The sequence below is a fragment of the Centrocercus urophasianus genome, unplaced genomic scaffold, assembly GCF_019232065.1.
Source record: "Centrocercus urophasianus isolate 14NV4802_14NV808 unplaced genomic scaffold, USGS_Curo_1.0 seq_13, whole genome shotgun sequence".
Classification (NCBI taxonomy): Eukaryota; Metazoa; Chordata; class Aves; order Galliformes; family Phasianidae; genus Centrocercus; species Centrocercus urophasianus.
This window is the reverse complement of record NW_024884475.1, coordinates 24314711-24334970: the sequence shown is the minus strand read 5'-3', so window position 1 is coordinate 24334970 and position 20260 is coordinate 24314711. Positions and strand designations below refer to the sequence as shown.

Sequence of the window (20260 nt, the reverse complement as noted above, 5' to 3'; positions counted from 1 at the left end):
TTTTCTTCCAATATGTTTTTAAGGTTAAGTCACCCCCAAATAATGCAGAAGGACAGAGCGGGCCTTAGAGAAACACTGCACTGCACCCCACAGCCCTTATAAGAGAGCTGAGAGTAATCTGATAGGGATCACTCTGAAGGTCAGAGGCAATGCTGGAGTCTCCTCTTCCTTGCTAACCTTTGTAAAACAGCCCCTTTGTAAAAAAGCTCTCACCAGTGTCTTGGTAGGAAGTGGTACCAGTGTGGAGGTCGTACAGCACACCCTCTCAGTCACTTTTAATGCCATCTCCCCTATTACAAGCAGCACTGTGAACCCATTGTTGTGACAGAGAAAAAGGCCTGGGAGACTGCAATTCATCAAGCTTGGTGTGCTGGAGCTGCAGCGGTGGTGATCTCAAGAACATCCTTCAGGGGGATTGCTGTAGGTGCTTCCTCACAAGAGCATGTCCCACTGAGGTGAAGGTACAGCGCAGTCAGAGGCTGACTGTAGAGAAACCTGAGGAATAACATTCTGAGAGCAGCATGTTCTGCTATCTTTCCTTCTCTCCTGCAAAAGTGCAGCCACTGAATTACGGCAAAATTCATCCAATGCTGCTTTGGTACTATCAGCAAGCAAGAAAAAATGGCCCAGGGATTCAACTTGAGCTATGATCTGAAATCTGTACATTCTAAAACAAAGCGTGACAGAGCAAAGACACCTGGAAATGTGTAACGAAAAAAAAAGAAGAAAAAAAAATCTTCTACTCCATTAATAAAACAATAACAAGGTCAAAAATGCTTTCAAGGAGTCGATAGACTGCGATTTCTGAGGTTCGTTTCTTGCCATAGGTGTTCTGTCTAACCAGGCAATTTCTGTGCAGCCTATCCCCTATCTCAGGGGAGATAAACTCATTTGGGACTCCAGAGCTGTTCAGATATCACACTAAAAGCGGTTGCCACAGGAGCTGCATTGTCTCAGGTTGGGACTTGAGTCAGGAAAATCTCTTTAGTCAGGAAAGCTCTTCAAGTCGCTCAGAGATATGGCCCACTTATAGAGACACTGCCCCCATGCTCTGCTGCTTGTCTCTTTGGAGAGCAGAAACAGAGGGTGGTTTGAAAGCTATTCTGATCGAGTTTATCTGTTTTTTAACTTAAAAGAAGGGGGAAAAAATCAAGGTATAGGCTCTGATTTAAAGCAGTCTCCTACACATGGAGTTTTGCTGTGCCAAGACAACACATCTGTCTGTTCTTCATGTTTTGACCTCAAGGAACGATGCAGTCTTCCTTGAGAAATCTGTCTCGATTACCCACTGGTCTGAGCAATGATGGTTATGGAGAACCATTCCCCTCCCAGTGCTGGGGCCTCTGACTGTGATGTGCAGTGTGACTGGCAGTGACGAGCAGCAACTGGTACTTCAGGGTCAGTTCATTGTTAGCACCACTCTGGTGTTAATATATGACACACAATTACACTTCATCATCAGAAGAAAGTGCTAGAAAGGAACATGCCCTTTAAAAGGCTTGTTGTAATTTTTTCCCATATTTTGAAAAGGGGAAAGCTGTTACTTTGGTTTTACATACGAGAACAGTTGCAGGTTATGAAGAGAAATGTATTTCTAATAATTAGAAAATTGCCTAGATCTGGGTTTGCATACTTGCACAGATGATGCAGGATCTGAACCCAACCCAAGTGTTTGAAAGGCACTGAAATTTTCTCTTTTCCAAACACAAATCTAATCCACCTCAGCTTTACGCACTGCTTGCTGCAAACAAAAAGTCGGCTTTTTGTTCCTGTTTATGTATCAGTTACAGCTTAACCAGGGACACAGAGGAGCCACTGTGCTGCCATGGAGCCGTGGGGCATTCCGGCAGGTGTGGATCAGCCCTATCACCAAGCTCCGTGCAGGTGGGAGTGCAGCCAACATGGACTGGGGAGAGCTTGGGCAATACGACTGTGGGTTTCCCTGTCCCACAGTGCAAGAAGGAGGGATAAGGGTGAGCAGTGAGCAGTGGGAAGAAGACATGGAAGGGAACAAAACATTCGGATTTGGAGAGAAACAGCATTTAATGCAATCTTCTACTCACCTTCTGTCCTCCGCTGATGTGTTCCAAGGTAAGAAAGACAGAGATGTCTTGACTAGTGGAATTTGCAGTATCAGCTAGAACTTCAGCACATGCTTGTTTGGCCTCTCTGATCTTGTCTATGTTACTAACATGGAGGTGATTCAAGTACACAATAAGCTGCTCTTTAACAGTTGAATAAGGTACTCTAGGTGGACTGTCAGGCATATAACTTTACATATTTTTAAGAAATATGTCTGTTAAATTACTTGATTCATAAAAAGGTGCATGATTACAGGGAGACAAATGTAGCATTGCCTCCTCTAGGGAGCACTAGGTCAGGAATTTCCAACATGCAGTCAAGCAAGGAGAAAACGCTTTGTTGACTGTGATAGAAGAATTTTCGTAACATCTCATATGATTCAACAGCAACTCCTCCATTAGTTCCAGTACTGCTGAGTTGAAGATCAGCCGTTCTTCATTGCCCTTTCTATAGATGAAGGATGGAAACTATTCCCTCTTCCTCCCAGCCATCCTAAGCAGTTGGATGAGAGAGCTCACACTGTACTAGCACTGGGAACAAAAGGAACAGTTCCTTTCTTGAGTGCTGACACCCTGATACCACCGACAAGCTGCAGTTTCAATTAGGAACGTGGAAAAGGTACAAGAAGTCTTCTTAAGGCAACTTAACTGAATTGATCTGCTAATTGAAAAGGGTCACGGGTACCCTGAGTTTGACACGACTGCTGGGACAACAGACCACTAGGAGCACAAATGGGGACAACACATGCTTCACTCGATTAAGCAATCAATAAGATTGTTGTCTTCTATCTCTGCATTCTGGCAACATGAGCATCCAGGTATTATTTTTGAAACAAATTGTAATTTGAACCTTGCCAAGCCAATTAGAATGTTACCTGCAAGGTCACGAGCATCCTTAAAAATAGTGCAGATTGACTTATCTTCTGGTGACAAAAAGCCCCAGAGATATTTTTTTTGGCACCTTGCATTCAGTTATTTTCACCCTTCATTGTTCCCGTATCAACTGAAAATCATCTCAAGTGTTACAGTGTGACAGTGTTAAGTTCCCTGCTCTCATGCTGGAACAAGAAGGAAAGCTGGGTGATGTTCTTTCCCCTTACCTGCTAGAAGCTGAACATGTAGGAAAAAGAAGAAATAGAGTAGGCCAGTACAATGTTGAATAGAGGTGGTGAAAAATTAAAGCTTAATGATTTCAAACCCCTTTAAAAATAGTTTTGAGAACAAAAAGTTCTTGCTTTCCCCAGTATGCTGGAGGATTAAATGAGCACAAAGCAGTGCATGGCCTGCCTGCCTCCATAACATACATACACACATTAAGAAACAAAATTGCCAGGCTCTGGCATAGATCTACAGGAATTCTAAAATGAGATTAATATGGTTATTATTAGCAACTCTTTAGCAAATGTCTCAGCAATCAGAGTTTGCATGTTTGGTTTTTTTTCAAAATACAGATAAAGAAGAAAAAGTCACTGTTCTTCCCTCCAATCCCATCTTACCAACTCTGCATTCCTTCAATGCTGACTATTAACCCTTTGCTCTTTTTAAGTGTGAGTTTGGATCCCACGAAGGCTCAGAAAACCTGGGTGTGACTCTCTGCTTGATTTTTTCTTCCATTGTCTCCTCAGTTTGCATAAATCTGAGATTGCCAAGACTGAATGAATAAAGCTTAGTTTTCAGAAGGAATTTTATAGTAGTTGATGATACAGTTCAGTATTTTTTTTTTTGCTTTTCAGCAGTATTTGTCTTTCAGCATTTTGCCCTGTGTTCTGTTTTTCTCCTTTCAAGCCAAGTCATGATTTCACTTGATTTGTAATTTGAATACAGCCAGGTGTCTCCACTATCCCCAGTATCCTGGATGTGATACACAAATATTTCCTTCCCAAGACCAAAAGCCTTTCTGTTACAATTTTTTAAGTTTTGAAACCTTACATAAAACATTTTTTCTTGAATTTCATTCTTCCTGGGACTTAAGGAAGCTCTTTTCATGTTGCTTTGAATCAAGGCAAACCTACTACACATTATCATCTGATAAAAAGTATTTCCGTTACTGTAAGCAGAATGTCTAACAAGATGCTTCAAACAAATGGGGCAGAAGTAACCTCAAAGAAAATAGCACTTTCCTCTTTGAACAGTTGAAATGTTTGGCTGTTGTACAGAGGTAATGGATTACACAGGAAAGAATTCATTCTCTCCATGCAGCAAAATCCATTATTTATAGGAGTGTGATGATAAGGAGACTTATCTAACACTAATTCCAGCTGCTCAAAACTGTTGCAGAAGATCATAATTACCGTTGCTATAAATTTATTAACACGATAGATCTTGCATTGCCGCTGAATGCCCAACACAACAGGGAATCTGATCCCTTAGGACAGAACAGGCTTCATAACCCCCTGCACAATGAAGACTAACTAGGTTGGCTTGCTTATGGTGAGAAGTATAAAGGCAGTTTCATCATGTTCCCCGTAGGCTTATTTATGATGCTTCTCTGTGCTCCCACAACAAGGGCTGATTCTATACAAATGACTGTGGACTCATTTACACTGCACTGATCACATCCCTTCAGAATCACTTGCAGATCTGTAGATCAAGGAGAGAACAGAAAATAAACTCCTAAGTGAGAATCCTGTGCCCTGTCCTGCCTGCAGCTCTCTGAATGTGTATTTCCACTGGAAGGCGAAGAGTAAGGGAGCTCCATCCATTTCCACCACCTTTCTCCTCATCTCTGAATCTTTTTTGAAGTCACAGTGCCCCTGGGCTGGTTAGGATCACTATTTACAACCAGTCCCATACTTCTGTCTGTCCTCATCCTGATTAGCCTAGTTCAGCCTCCCTCCCCCAGCACAGGTTGCAGAGCTCTGGCAGGGAGGCTCTAGCTCTAGACCTCACCTGCTGCTGACAGACTCAACAAAAACAGAAACCACAGACGGTAAAACCAATTGCATTTGGCAGCTCAGAGGCATTCATGTTCAATTTGAGATCTGCTTTTCTAACAAAGACAGGTGAAATTACCTTATGGGTGTTTTGCTTTTGCTTTTCAGCCAAATTAACAGCAATTACATAAAAGAACGATTCATTTTCTGCTGCAAACATAAACAAGCTCGCTGCAAACAAATTTAGAGAGGAAAAATGATGCAATATGGAAACTTCAAATTGAGCTTGTAAAGCAATGTTACTGGGTTGCTATGAAAAATGCTTAATCATGTGGCTTATATTGCAGACACTTTTTCAGTAGGTTATGATTGTGAACAAATGATATATCAGCCTCCTAAATTTTTCATCTGCAGACGCTGATAACCAATGCCTGGTATTGAATACCCCACCTCTGGCTGAATTAGCGATTGGAAATGCGAGGTGTGTGAAATGCTTCGGGTTCAGATAGGTATGTGCCATCAAGCAGGAGGGACAAGTTTAGTTTCAATGCAGACTAGATATAATGAGCTTTACAACATCATTGACGTTTTCAATGCAGCCAATCAAAATGATTTTACTGATCCAAAGTTGCTCTGTCACCTGAACTGATTAAGGAACACCACTGATTTTGATTTTAGCATTCATCAGTGGCCAAAATTTGCTTTACTGTCATCAACATTGAACTCAGAAAGACTAGAAAGAAACTAATTCTGAGTACTTTTGAAAAACCCTACCTTAGAAATCCTTACTCTATGTTACTTAAAATATGCAGTTTATAGAATCTACCATGAGAAATTCTGCCAGAGTGGATCTGCAGTGCGGCTGAGAATACAAGCAAACAGATGATCTATATAATACTCTTACTTGAAGCTTTGAAATCTGACAACTAAAAATAATTTTTTGGAAGGAAAACTAATTCCTCTCCATCTCTTTTCCAGTATATGAAATATTCAACTCCAATTTTCTTTTCCAGGAGGAAATGGCAACAGCATTTTGCAAATTGCATTCTGTGCAAAAACCTCTCAAGCTTTCCAACTTGTACTCAAATCCCAAGACAATAAAAATGCATATAAACTATTTAGAAGCCCATCAGAATAAAAACCAGAGGTATTTAAATCACATGCTATTTCAAAGTCCAAGATGTTTATTTCAGATTATAAGGAACTTTTTCTGCTGTCACACAATTATTATAAAATAACCTTATTCCAGACCACATGATGAGACTGAATTTGTACAAGTCTGTGGGACCAGGACACGCACCCCAGGGTCCTGAAGAAACCAAATGAGGCAGTTGCCAAGCCTCACTCACTCATATTCACAATGCTGTGGCTGTCAGGTAAAGTCCCCAGTGACTATAAAAAGGGAAACATCCTTCCCATTTTTAAGATAGAAGGGAAGAGCTGGGGAACTACCAGCCAGTAAGCCTCAGCTCTGCGTCTGGGAGATCAGGGAACAGATCCTCCTGGAAGCTGTGTTAAGGTGCAGATGAGACAAGGATGTGATCCAAGCCATCCTGATTGAGGTAGGTCTGCTCTGTGCTCTTGGTCTGACCTGGAGAATGATGTTAGGAAATCACTAAGGAAAAAAATGTGTGCCAAGAAATTATCATAAAACACAGAGAACATGAGTATTTTTATTTATTTGAAAGCGGCTGAGAGTTTTCCTTTTGATTTGAATAATGACTATTAATTGATTACTGAATCAGCTATCAGACAAGTGCTCTGTCTGCATGTCAAGTTATTGGCATGATATGAGACAAAATGGTAAAGAAAAGCAGAGAATATTTACCTTCTGAAATGCCCCATGCATCTCAAACTGCTTCACAGTACCATTTGTAATAGTGCTGCTGTCACTTTATGAACTGCAGGCACAGCGTTTGCTACACGGTGAGTAACTACTGCCATGTAATTCTTCTTTAAGAGGAAGAAGTTATAAAGTACTATCATTTTAAAGAAAATTATTAGAGTTGTTGCGTATTTTATTAAAAGATGTCATCCCATGTAAACTATAGGATGATGGAAGGGCTGCTCTCAGCTCTCGCTGACTTCGGACCCATGAATTAGGAGCTGAAAGGACTGCTCAAATCAAGGTAACTTTGAAACTTCCAAAACTGAGGATTAAAGCCATTCTTAGGCAGGAGGCCACTGGGATCTGTAAACCAGCACAGTGATAAGCATGCTAGCACAAAGGCAGGACCAGGTCTCCAGAGGTATAAATCAGCATGAAACTGCACTATTTTACTTGAGCAGAGCAAGGACAGGTCCCATCACTTGTCTACAAAACTTGGTTGTCTTTCTGAGTTTGCTGTTCATAATAGTAATGTCTAACAACATTTGAGATCCTGTCCTCAGCTGTGCCTCCTTGTTGTCACAGCAGCTCACCTCTCCTGTGCTGCACAGCCTGAAGGGGCTGGGTTGTATGAAGTGGGGTTACTTGTTCCATTTCTCACAAATCTTCACTTCTGCTAACCTGAACTCACTTCTGATCTTGTTCAGCTTACGATTTGACTAATAATTTACCTTTGCTTTTTTCTTTAAGAATTATAATTTTTTCCTTTCTGGATAAGTGATCTGTTCTTTCATTGCAGTTTCTGCAGTTTAATCTTGAATATCAGTGAATTATTGCTATTTCATAACTTCCTGTTTTTATCCTGAGTAACAATAGTAATACTGAGTCTATCTTACCAAGTCTTTGCTTACAGTAGGAGGGATTTTGCTCCCCCAGTACCCACCAAGAGATTCAAGGACACAAGGGACATGAGAAGCCTGACAGCCAGGGATGACTGAGGCAAAGAACTTGCTGAGTACCTCAGGCTTCTCTGCGTCTGTTGTTGCCATTTCTCTCTTTTCATTTACTGGGGGGAATGAGAATCCAATATCGTCAAGTCTGGATGAATAGGAGAGAACACATTATTGCTGGAAACAAACTACATCCTTCTGCATACTTTACTTTATTCCCTTCCTTTTTTACTTTCCTTACAAAGTATGTTGCGTGCATTTCATGATTACATTTCAGGGAAAAGAATGAAGTGATGAATCTAATAGGATTCGGTACTAAGATCCTGGGGAGGCTGAATGAGCAATCTTTTCAAGTAGCTTGTGGAGAAAATGCAGAGAAATTATTCCAGAGAACTCCTATTTATTTTCTTTCACTTTCCAAATTGCATGAGATAACATTCTATTTATAAGGGAGAGATTGTGACATAACCAAAAGGAAGCTGCAATTTCATCCTCCTACATCAGTTGCATTGAGACTCAATGGCAGAAGAGCTAATAAAACCTAAGCCAAATTCCCTTATACAACTTCATCTTCAAGTTCACCTTCACTTCTCAGGAGAAGGACTAAAAAGCACTCTGACTCATAGGCCACATACCACCTCTGCTTTGGTGTGCAATAAACCATTGAGAAGGAAATAATAAATGACCTTGCATGCTCCCAGGAGACAAACTAGGGATCTACATCACCTGCTGTCTCCATGGCCAGGCAGTGCTAAAAGCTGCAACTCCCCACATTTATTTCTCCCTTGGTTTTGGGCACACTCATCTTCCTAGGATTTACCTATTTCCAATTACTCCTCCTGCTCAAGATTTTAATTAGGATTATTTAAATTAAAATGCATATTCTGGATTACATTACCTTGGCACCTTAGATTAAGCACGCATACAATACAATCTGAAGATAATAAATCATTATTCCAAGCTTCTATACCTCAGCCTGAAAGAGTATTAACGTCTTCAGTGCACTGAGTCAAAACCATAGAACTCAAATGTCAAACCACTGTGAGGAAGTCTCTGATCTCTACATCAAAGTGCACCAAACAGCAAAGACCCTGTTTGCAGCAATGAACGTCTTGTGAAGGTCATGCAGTTTTCAACTTTGCTTAGATAAACTTAGAAGTACTGACATGTTGAAGAATCCAATGTTAGCTCCATCTGAAACCAAGTGTAAAAAGTGTTAAGAAAATACATACCTAATATCTAAAGACCACTACAGCTTTATAGGAAGTGCCTGCCTGCTTGCTTTAATCCAAATTAATGCACAGGATGCACACTCATTGTTCCTTAGGTACAAGAGCATTCATACATTATCCTCACCCTACAGATATTTTGCTGGTTTTCTTTCCATAAAGTTTCAAGGTTAACCAGAGTTTGCGTTTGCCAGCTGCAGAACCACAAATTCTCAAGCCTAATGAATATAACTGCCTGCATTTCAAGAGACACTAATGATCTACAATTAATGATGTTAGTTATCTCTGAAAGAAAATCCTGACTAAAATTTCTTTCCAAGTGAGTCCCAGTAAGTTTGGACTACTTGCTCACATTCCAAGAAAGTCCTCTAAAAGCTTAAAATAGATAGAGGGAGAAAATGGAAGAAGAACTTAAAAAAGAAAAACAAAACTCACAGTCTACCATTACATCACTAGAGATGTTGATTTCCAGGAAAAAGCTCTTATCCTCTATTCTCCTGTAAGAATAGAATCTTTCATTATCTCTTCAGAACAAGGTGCTCCACTGTCTCCTTTAGGCTTACCTTCGTCCCTTTTCCTTGCCCTTTTAGATAAAAGAATCCCCCTAAGATCATTTTTAAACACTTAGACTCTTTAGAAAGGCTTCTCTTCTGTATGAGGTTGCTCCCTAAGCATCTTACATACTTCATCTTCTTTCTATGCCTCCTTTGATCAAGTCTGAAACCCAGTTATAATAACTTGCTAAAACAGAATAGAAAATGCACTCTTCCTGCCTGACAGACCATCTTGCTGAACAGAATTGAATCTGCTGCAGGTCTAGCCAACAAAACTCTCAAGCATCATCCTTAGATGTGCAGTCAATAATCAGAATTACAAGAAATGTACAGATTAAAAGCTACCTAGTAGCTCTCATTCACTTTTATTCCCCCCTAGCTTTTTCTTGCAATCCCTATTGCACAAAACCTTTATACAGAAACCTATAAAATGAGTCTGGCTTGACATCATTTAGCTGGAAATAGGAGTAGTTAATACTAATCTTTGATAGTGCAAGCCACTCATTGGCCTTTGAGTGTTATCCAGCAAAGAATTACAAGACATGCAAAAAGCACTAACTATGAAAGGCAGTAATGCCTTAGCAGTAAGCCTCTGGAGAAGTCAACAGGTAATCACAAATCTTGGCCTGAAAGAACAGGCTTCATTTTCAGAGTCTTCAAGTAGGTCCTCCAAGGGCACTTTTCTCAGTGCAGAAAGAAGAGGAACAAGTGTCTTGTTGCCAGAAGTTAGTTTCCAGAAGTGAAAACGTTTCAAAGCTTATACTTAAGGTAAATCCGACAGGCTAGAAATTATAAACCTTCAAATACTTGCCCTATTTAGCAGATGCTTAAGTGAAGAACCAGAAACATACTTCCAGTCTAGATGGAATTCTAATCTGACCAAGGTTATTTACATTTGGCCCTAACCCTGCCATAATTCACTGCACCAACTCAGCAGTACGGATTGCTTAACAGCCAATTGGAACCATTGCTATTCTTGCTTATGCCTTCGATTGAAGCATCAGCTAGTAACAGAATACACAAATTACAGTTTTACACTTTCACATGGAAACCTGCCTTTTTGACTTAAGAGATGCGGCCTTTCAGTTGCTGGAAAACATTGTTCCTGCTCTCCATAATCCTGCATAACAGGCTCTTTAAAAGGAAGCCTGCAGCAGAAAAATATTTTGTTGTATTTTAAATAGCAATCTTTGAGGATCTCATTATCCATTATAGGAGTAGTCAGCACGGGTTCACAAGGGGGAGGTCGTGCTTGACCAACCTGGTAGCCTTCTATGATGTTGTCTCTGGCTGGGTGGATAGGGGGAAAGCAGTGGATGTAGTCTACCTTGATTTCAGCAAGGCATTTGATACCGTCCCCCACGACATCCTTATAACAAAGCTGAGGAAATGTGGGATAGATGAGTGGACAGTGAGGTGGGTTGAGAACTGGCTGACTGGCAGAGCACAGAGGGTCGTTGTTGGTGGTGCAGAGTCCGGTTGGAGACCTGTAAGCAGTGGTGTTCCTCAGGGGTCTGTACTGGGTCCGGTCTTGTTCAACATCTTCATCAATGACCTTGATGAGGGGATAATGGCCACCCTCAGCAAGTTTGCTGATGATACAAAGTTGGGAGGATTGGCTGACACGCCTGAAGGCTGTGTTGCCATTCAGCAAGACCTGGACAGGCTGGAGAGATGGGCAGAAAAAAACCGGATGAGGTTTAACAAAAGCAAGTGTAGAGTCTTGCATCTGGGGAGGAATAATTCCATGCACCAGTACAGGTTGGGGGATGACCTGCTGGAGGGGAGCTCTGCGGAGAGGGACCTGGGTGTCCTGGTGGACGACAGGTTGGCCATGAGCCAGCAGTGTGCCCTTGTGGCCAAAAAGGCCAATGGCTTACTAGGGTGCATTAAAAAGAGCGTGTCCAGCAGGTCGAAGGAGGTGATCCTCCCCCTCTACTCTGCCCTGGTAAGACCTCATCTGGAGTACTGTGTCCAGTTCTGGGCTCCCCAGTACAAAAAAGACAAGGATCTCTTGGAAAGAGTCCAGCGGAGGGCCACGAAGATGGTGAAGGGCCTGGAGCATCTCTCCTACAAGGAAAGGCTGAGTGAACTGGGTCTGTTCAGCCTTGAGAAAAGGAGACTGAGAGGGGACCTGATCCAGGTCTATAAATATCTAAGGTGTGGGGGGCAGAATGGTGAGGCCAGACTGTTTTCAGTGGTGAGTGGAGACAGGACAAGGGGAAACAGCCGGAAACTGCAGCATAGGAAGTTCTGCACAAATGTGCGCAAGAACTTCTTTACAGTGAGGTGACGGAGCACTGGAACAGGCTGCCCAGGGAGGTGGTGGAGTCTCCTTCTCTGGAGATGTTCAAGACCTGCCTGGATGCCTACCTGTGTGACCTACTGTAGGGAACCTGCTTTGGCAGGGGGGTTGGACTCGATGATCTCTGGAGGTCCCTTCCAACCCCTACAATTCTGTGATTCTGTGATTCCATTATGTCTTTAGCAATTTTGAGACCATCTTTTGACTAATTGGACAGTATGCAAATTATCATAGCCTAATTAAATAATTCAGAAGTGGGCCACTGACCTCAAAATAAAGTGATTTCAAAGTGAAGTAAATTAACACTCTTAATTTCTGAATACCTTTGAATAGGGAACACCTAGATGAGAGAACTTCACAACACAAGCTTCATGTATTAACTTTATTTCAGTCAATCCATACAGAAATAAATTGCCACAGCTTTTAAGAAACTTCTGTTGCAACCAATGGCTAGATTGTTTAAACATGAGCATTGAAGATGTAATAGTCTCAGTCAGTTTCAGTTCAAGACAAAACATTACATAGGACAACTGAATGATCTTGTGTGAAGTCTGCAATCATCCACTCAACAGATCTGTTCCGATGCCTTGCACATCCCTTGCTGGTTTTCTCTCTATAAAAGAAAAGCTTTATTTAATTTGCAGTCAGCATCAAATACCTGAATGGAGTTAAATGGCCTAAGATTGAACCATATGGACAAGCTACATGACACTAACCTTTAATCAAGGGCATTTCTCCATAAAGATTACATTTCCCAGGACAAGATTTTCCTTGCCCATACAATTAGCACACATTCTGGTCCAAGGCAAGTCTAGGAAGAAAAAACAGATCCACTTTACCAAGATATTATTTAATTTAGCTTGACTGATCTACATAAAATCAGTTTTAAAAACTCTAGACTTCCACAGGTTTCCAGAAGTCCAAACTAGTTTCAAACTAGGTGTTTTTGTTTTTTTTTTTTTTTGTTAGTTTGTTTATTTAACTTTCAGTTAAGCAATAATTTAAGCTACTTAGATAAAGACAACACAACCCCATCCACTCAAGTCTGATAAGACTTTTTACACTACATACCTGGAAGACCAATCAATTTGCAAGGAACTCTTTTGACTCCACGTTGTTTATCTCTATCTCATGAGGCATATTCTAGGCAGTCAAGGAGCACCAACACACTTGAACTCTGAAAATTGAAAAAGATTAATGTGAAACAGAATTAGATAACATGATCATCAGACGACTTCCGCAATCCCAGAAGCTTCTTTGAAAGCTATAAAGTTGACTCATTAACTTTCTGACATTCATGAAAGTGGTTTCATGGTTTCATTAATGTGTTCCTCTCAGCGTGATCCAAAGAAGAGTTTCAGCCTCACCTCTGGGTTTGAGAGAGAACTGTTATACCCCTCCATACTGGCCACTTAAGACACTGAGAGACTTAAGAGGGCAAAGCTAAAAAGGGGAGTAGATCATACCAATTTGTTCTAAGATTATTTGAATTTACCATTTACTCCGATCAGACAACTTACTTGAAACTCATAAATTATCAAAAAAGCGTGACTTAAAATGGTCAATAACTCATTAAAGTAGAAAGCACTTACCTTCTTAACAGAAGGTATTATTCATTCCTAAGGAATCCTGAGGACTGCTTTCAGTTTAGGTGTGATCATCCATTTCTAGCCTGCTTCGATCATGAAATCACTAAGTGACTCCTAATAACAGAGAGGCCAACTATTACAGTGTAAAATTTCAGAAGTCACTTATGAAGTTTATTATCAAATATCTACAGCAAGGTGTAGTAGATGGTTTAATCAAACGGACGAGAATATCCTTTTCCAATACGGCCATTTAAAGTAAATAGTACATATCTTCTTAATATTGCTAAATACACTGCTAAACAGAACACTTAAATTACTTCTGGAGCTGACATTACCAGAAGCTGGGAGTTCTCAGCTTTAGGAGAAGCCTTAACTAGCTAATTCCTTACCACCGTGTGCCTACTTGCTATACCTTGCAACAAATCACAGGGAGACACCAAAAGCTACTGTATCAGATAAAAGAGGAGGCCGGGCCTAAGGAAAACTACCGCAGAGGCAGAGCAACGACGGGCTGAGCTCGACCCATGAGACCCGGCGGGGGCAGGGGAAGGCTCGCTCTGAGGCGGCACGCCCACCTACCGGCATCGGCAAGCGAGGCTCCAGCCCCAGCACGGCCATGGCAGCGGCCGCCGGGACGGGGAGCGACCAGCTGGGCAGAACCCCGGAGAGCATCGGGAGACCTCGTGGGGACCTCGCGCCGGAGCTGGGGAAGCAGAGAGAAGTCAGCACGGGAGGGGATGGAAAGAGCCGTGGGGCGGAGGGAAGGGACGCTTGTGCCTCACGACAGGATGCAGGACGGAGGGGCGGCTCCGCGCTGTGTTTATGTGAGGAAGGCGTTCTATCCCCCTGTGTTGACTCCTCGGGGCACTGCCAGGCTCCGAGAGGGCAAATGTGAAGGGAAGACGCGATGTAGGCCCCCGCCCCGCCCTCCGCCCTCCGCCCACCGGCACGAGCCTCCCCCAGCCTCCATGCCACCCGCCCCTCATACGAGAGGAACGCCAGGCGGAAGCCTTACCACCTCACCGCCGGGCGGCGGGGAAAGAGGGCGGTCGGTGCCTCCGCTGCCTTTAAATACGGCCCGCCGCTCCCGCGAGATCCGCGCGAGCCCGACGTCCCTGGAGAAGGCGGGGAGGGGGAGCCAGCGGCACGGGCGCCGTCGCCTGTTGGTTGAGTAGGAGCACGTGAACCGGAGGCGGTGTTCCGCTCCTCACCGGACGGGCAGTGGGGTGTGCGTGCTGGTCTCGGGGTCGCTGGAGCTCGGGGAGCGCTCCAGGCCTCTCGGTCAGGAGCGGGCTAGGGCCTGTAGGTCTTCTGTCGGGACGTGGCTGCTCAGCTCTGCCCGGATGACAGCCGCACGGGTCCGGAGGTCTTTAACGTGCAGACGTTCGGTGTAAAGTAGCAGCTGCATAGCGGTTTCAAGAAGCTAAATACAGCTGATCTCTGTCTAAACTCCCGTCTAAGCCCTTCTTTAGGAGGCTTAGGATTTGCGTGTAAGGCTGGCGAGGCGAGCCCTAAGGCCGTGCTAATACCCCGCTGACTCCCAGCAGGTGAGCACGCCTGGGCAGTAGGCACAGGGCCGGCCGGCCCGGCTCGTTCGAGTTACACACAGCACGTGTCACCAGCCCTGGACGCACTGCCTGGCCTCGGAGGTTTCTAGTCTCTAAATTACAGTCAACCAGCCTAGTTGGTTTGATTCAGGCTAAAACAGACACATAGTAACAACCAAGGGATAGTTAGAGAAGTTTTCTTACCACTTGTAGATACTTGGCTAAATCTTGATACAAAATCTAAATCTTAAAACACTGTTGCAGGTGCAGTCCTTTTGTAACAGTATGCCTGTTACCACGATATCAGGATTGAAAAGCAGCCTCCTGACTACAGGTAAGCCACTCTGCTTAAGAGTTTGCAGATGCACCTAGCTTCAGGTGATTTCATGTGAGGATCTGCACAATAACTATTTTTCTACAGGTAGGCAAGTAAGCTGGATCAGTCTGTTCATGTAATTTAGTCAACAGCGTAAAGAGGCATTCAGCCTTTACATTTTTACCATCCATGACTTCTACCATGGAAGCTTGACTAGTAAACACAAAAGTACTAGGGGCATGGGGGGGCAGGAATGGTTAAGGAGAGCTGTTTCAAGACCTTAAGATTCAGGTTTTATGTGCTGTTTTTGATCCACAGTGATTACCTCCTGATAAAGCAAAGCCATCACTTCTTGTGAGTGTGAGGGGTTAGCAGGCAGGTTGTACATATGACCAGGAAAAGCTCATCAAGTCCCTTGTTGATCATGCCAGTGGTCCATTTTTTCTGCTGACACCAGGGCACCTCTGTTTTAGGCAGTCACCGTGAAGAATATTTTGAGGTCTGTGTTTTGAACTTACCTAAGTGACAACTGGCTGTCTTGGTTATTTTGTGCACTTAGTGTTGATTTTTCAAAGGAGCCTATGGTGATCTGAACTCAGCTGTTCAGATTTTGTAGGTTGGTGCCCTTGTCATCAAGGTCCCTCTTTGTAGGATGCATGAATTTCTCTAAGTCATTGGTTTGATACCTTTCTAAGTGGACAGAATTTCATTTGTTCAAAAACATCACACTGAGTTCATCAAAATGCACAGTTATTTTTAATGTTTCTATTCAGTTTGACTTCTTTTCTCCACATAGTTATGAAGGAAAATCAAGCAAGCAAAATCTTGATATAGCTGTCAGTCTTTGCTGATAAATGTCAGTATCCATCTGCATTATATAACTGGCAGATTTGGAACCTTACCATGCAGTTGTTTCTGTGTTTGGTTTGTTTTTTTAATCTATATGTCCAGTGCAATAGGACTGTGTCTTAATTAAATCCGTGGGATGTTAATTCATTAAAAATGCAATTTGATTAATTTATGCAACCATTTACATGAAATGAAAGGACCGTTTCAAATTCATGCCCAAAATAGACTAAATACAGCTTCCAGCCTATCTACTATCAAAATATCCTTTGTGTTTTGTTCTCTCTATGTGAGACAAAATTAGAGCCAGTAGAATAGAATAAAAACAATAAAAGAAATCCTTGGGGGTATGCAAAACAAATTTGTTATTTCTGAAGGTTTCTGGTGTTTTTTTCTCAGTGAATCTTTTCTGAAGAATGGTAAATTACTTCAATGGCTACGAAGTCTGGTCATCTCAGCAATACATAATGGTTAGAACTCAAATGGTGCTTTCCACTCCGCCAATATAATATTAATATTAGCACAGGTAGGCTGGATTCACAGATGAATTTAATGCAGACTTTCATTTTCTCTGCTTCAAGTTTGGTAGGTGACAACTGAGTTTGCTAAAATTCTAAAAATAAATGATGATAACAATGTAACTTAAAAAAAATTACAGAATTGGGAAAAAAAAGCGGGTAGTAACTGCCGTGAGCTGATAATGTCCCAGAGAAGAAAGTTGGGTCTTTTATTGGACTAAGAGACCCCCGAGAACCCCTCCACATTTGTTTTCCATGGACTGCCGTGAACTTTAGAACACAACACACTGCTATCATTAGAACTCCAGAAGTCAATAGAATATCTCCTGTGGACCTGTTAGGAAGTTCAGTCCATGGGCTGCAAGCTGGCATTTGGCGTTGTACTAAAGCTTCCAATCTGTTCTGCAATGGGAGCCAAGTTTCATGGAAAATATCTGTTGTTAACTTTAGAAAGGGATTATCATGGGACTTTCTACTCTGTCTTCTCTTTTTCTTGGATGTAGCATTAGAAAGTGCGATTTTTCAGCTTTGCAGTGGTCCCCACATAGGCGAATTCCTATTACTCTGATAGCCCAAAGAGCTGATCTTTCTCACTGAAGTTAATGATGAGTTGTACTAAAAGCTGAAGGCATTATGTAGCCCAAATAAGGTCAAAAAGGTTTGGCCTAGTGTTTATACAATGTGTGACTGTCTCACCTTGCAGAAAAATGGAATGCCAGACAAATTTGTATCTCTAGAATAAAAATTCAATGCTGTGGGATCAAGTCACTGAAATTTCCCTTTTCTCAACAGAAATCAACCTAAAAACTGTAGTCTCAGTGATCTGAGGGGTTTGTATCTGTCCTTAGTGCTCATGCTTCTATCAGCATATTTGTTCATGCTTTTAAATCTACAGTGATCATTTTTGTAGTACAAATATTGTGATATGTGAAAGATGATAAAGTGTTTCTAAAATTCTAACCATACTGATAGTAGTGCTGATAATGAATTCAGCTATCTTGGATAGCTGAATTCTCTTTAATTTCTGTTACGTACTCTCCCACCTTCCAGAAAATCTGAGTCTTGTTTTAACTGCCTTTTGACTAAAACTTGTCCCTATTTCCTAGAAATTGAACCCAAATATGATTATTCCAAAGACTTTTTAAGCAAAATTGATGGATGATCTCCCCTTTCTGGACTTATTTCAGGGATTGGTTGTTACAACAAAAATGTAAATGAACCCTCTGCAAATTTCTCATTTCTGGAAATGAAATGGAATGTTTTCTCTTAACACAGTGAGCCAGTATTAGCTTTGCTACCAACTATGCTGTGTACATTTGGACAACTCACACGAAGTTTCTGCTGCCTGTTTTCTTTATAAAATAGGCTGATATTAGCTCGTCTCCCAGTAATTTGACAGCTCTAAGTGAATGTTTGCAAAGTAGTCTGAGACTTTCAGGTGGAAAACATTAGGAAAGTCACAGCCTCAGCCAGCCAAAGGGGATATTTGCAATAGGTACTTATTTTATATAGTGAAATACAAATGTTGGAATGTATAACCAGATGAAAAAAAGACTGACCTGAAAGTGAATGCAGGAGGAGAAAGACCGCTCTAAAAGTAAATGCAGGAGACGTTTTTTGACCTTTCAACAGAAATTATGTAAGTGCTCTCAGGTTATAAATAGCCCCTTGTTTTCCTTCTCTTTGTTTAGCACTCAGAAGTAACACTGGGTTACTTGTTTGTTATGAAGAGATAGGGCAATGCTTTGGAGTGGGAACAATTGCTCACTGTTCTTTATTTACACAGATCCTATAGTGTTTGCAGCTAAATTTTGTTGCTTTTCTTAGCAGTTTTTTTATCTTCAAAAAGCTACAGAAATGAACTTTCTAGTTCTGAAAACAACAACCCCGAAGGAAAACCATAGCACTCACCAACCCGTTTAAAGAGGGAAAGTTTCTTTTTGTCTGGCCTGATCTGTGGCTTAAGAGCAAGTAAGTCGGTGCTAAATGATCATTAAACTAGCACATTCCTTATTCAACCCTTAAACAGAAGGTACTAAATGCTTTGTAGAGTATTACATATACAGTATGTGTATACATGTGTGTCTGTATGTCCATATTTCAAAATAAGCTATCATCCACAATGTCCAATTCCTTTAACAATGACAAAGAGCTTACCTAGTAGCAATTTATTTGGCAACACCAACATGTAACAAATAGAAACCGCCTGGGACCTTACTCTGGAAATCAGGGAATGGGGGTCAGCTAGAAAGCAGAAGTATGGAAACACCTCTTACCCTTGGGGTGCCTCGGGGATTGGGGCATTTTGAACATCTACCTTGTATTTCTTTAGGTTTTGTGACCCTGCTGTTACCATGTATGTAAATTACTTTGTTGCCTTATTTATAAACCATTTATAAAATAGTTTATTTACTTCATTGATTTTCACTGAGAGAGAGCATGATACCCTACAGTAAATCAAAATAAATACTGTGTAGCAAAGAGAATGGAGGTGGTCTTCTGAATTAAAGGGATTTGGGCTTAAAAAACAGCTACAGTACAGTACATTCAATCTCTGTGGGCTACTTTGAAATGCACTGGAGATGGACTCAAGCCTCAATTGCTTCATGACTGCAGCTGGAGGTGGCCAGTCGTGAAATGACACCTGGGCTGAGCTCCCGTTTCCTTTGGTTAATTCAACAAGATCTGTAATATTACTTTTAATCCAGACCCTAGGGGTTGTGCAAATTAATACTTGAAGTGAGTCAAATTGACGTATAGTGCAAGATGGTTGACTTGATAAAATTACACCGAAGGTGATTTTTTTTCTTCTGTAGTATTTTATTTGATGATTCTTTTACACAGTGATTTGTGAGTCTATGAGGCAGTTTAGTGGCTTTGCTGACTTCAGTCTGTAACATCCAAAAGTCTCCATGAGGGATGCTGGAAGTACAGCTTCCTCCATACTGTATTTCAAACATGTCCACGGTGATTTGATACAATTAATTCCAGTTACTGAGGAAAGAGAGTTCTGCCTCTGTGACAGCTCTATTTAGAGTTTCTTTGCTGAAACAGCCAACAGAATGCCAAGTAATGCTAGTTTTGGTGCTGTTTTTGTAAAGTGGGCACTTATCCACCAGGAGCTGAATGGCAGCCAGCTGTCTTAGCAGCATTCACAGGGTGGGATGCATCTTTCAGATGCTGCTGCTGCCACCAGATTTTTTAATAATAACCAAAGACCTTCTCTTCAAACCCAAATTCTCAGAAAATTTCAGAATGTTTCCTGTAAATAATACCCATGGAGCCAGGCTCTGCAGACTGAAATTATTACATTATAGCAGTGTGAACTGGAAAGTGTAGCCGAACATGAGCTGCCATGTTTCCAAGTAAGCACCAAAATGTTACCAGCTTTCTCTCTTAAGAATCCCTTACATGTAGGGAAAGAGCAACACAGGGACTTTAAGTTCCTGATGGGATCAGCTAAGGAAAGGGATGCTGAAGCCATATCCTAGAATCATAGAATGGGCTGGGTTGAAAAGGACTGCAATGATCACTGGATTTCAACCCCCCTGCTATGTGCAGGATCACCAACCACCAGACCAGGCTGCCCAGAGCCACATCCAGCCTGGCCTTGAATGCCTTCAG

General features: G+C 41.8%; 1 long non-coding RNA gene and 1 other non-coding gene across 5 annotated transcripts; both read right to left on the bottom strand.

The window, feature by feature from the left end:
- Positions 1–12188: 12188 nt before the first annotated feature.
- LOC122156982 lies at positions 12189–14500 on the bottom strand. Of its 4 annotated transcripts, XR_006167745.1 has the most exons (6): positions 14425–14439; positions 13989–14112; positions 13413–13523; positions 12892–12997; positions 12537–12631; positions 12189–12433 (listed from the first exon to the last, which is right to left on the bottom strand). It is a non-coding gene; the product is annotated as an uncharacterized LOC122156982 (long non-coding RNA). The 4 variants fall into 4 exon arrangements; XR_006167744.1 differs by lacking the exon at positions 13989–14112 and having other exon boundaries at positions 14425–14500; XR_006167743.1 differs by lacking the exon at positions 14425–14439 and having other exon boundaries at positions 13989–14326.
- LOC122157328 lies at positions 13144–13261 on the bottom strand. The gene has a single exon (XR_006167860.1). It is a non-coding gene; the product is annotated as a small nucleolar RNA SNORA26 (small nucleolar RNA).
- Positions 14501–20260: the final 5760 nt, after the last annotated feature.